Source organism: Arachis stenosperma, chromosome 6 (genome assembly GCF_014773155.1).
Source record: "Arachis stenosperma cultivar V10309 chromosome 6, arast.V10309.gnm1.PFL2, whole genome shotgun sequence".
Classification (NCBI taxonomy): Eukaryota; Viridiplantae; Streptophyta; class Magnoliopsida; order Fabales; family Fabaceae; genus Arachis; species Arachis stenosperma.
Window position 1 is genome coordinate 96,832,938 of NC_080382.1, and position 777 is coordinate 96,833,714.

A 777-nucleotide genomic window follows, 5' to 3' on the forward strand; every position below is an offset into this window, starting at 1 on the left:
TCTCTTCCACCTTCTTGGTAAGATCTGCTAGCTGCTTGGTGATCATCTTGTTTTGGGCTAACAGTGCATCCATGTGGTTCAGCTCCATTACTCCTCTAGTGTTACTTCTTTCGGAGGCATAGAAGTAGTCATTCTCAGCAACTGTTTCAATGACATCTATGGCTTCTTCAATGGTTTTCTTCTTGTTTAAAGACCCTCCTGATGAATGATCCACAGCCTTCTTTGACTCATAGGAAAGACCTTCATAGAAGATGTGAAGTTGAACCCACTCATTAAACATCTCTGGTGGGCATCTCCTTGTCAAATCTTTGAATCCCTCCCATGCTTCATAAAGTGTCTCACCATCTTGTTGTCTAAAAGTCTGCACCTCAGTTCTTAGCCTATTGATCCTTTGAGGAGGATAAAATCTTGCTAAAAACTTGTTCACCACTTCTTCCCAATTAGTTAAGCTTTCCTTTGGGAAGGATTCAAGCCATTTGGGTGCCTTGTCCCTTAGTGAAAAATGGAACAGGAGCAGCCTATAGACATCCGGGTGGACTCCATTGGACTTCACTGTGTCACAAAATCACGTTTTGTGCCATTTCTGGCGTTAAACGCCGGGCTGGTGCCCATTCTTGGCGTTTAACGCCAGGTTCTTGCCCTTTTCTGGCGTTTAACGCCAGTCTGGTGCCCTTTTCTGGCGTTAAACGCCCAGAATGGTGCCAGACTGGGCGTTAAACGCCCAACAGCTAACCTCACTGGCGTTTAAACGCCAGTAGGTGCGTCCTCCAGGGTGTG

The 777-nt window shown here is 45.9% G+C and overlaps 1 non-coding gene across 1 annotated transcript; it reads left to right on the forward strand.

The window, feature by feature from the left end:
- The first annotated feature begins 274 nt into the window (after positions 1-274).
- Positions 275-382, forward strand: LOC130937184 (small nucleolar RNA R71). Its single transcript, XR_009068413.1, has one exon. It is a non-coding gene; the product is annotated as a small nucleolar RNA R71 (small nucleolar RNA).
- Positions 383-777: the final 395 nt, after the last annotated feature.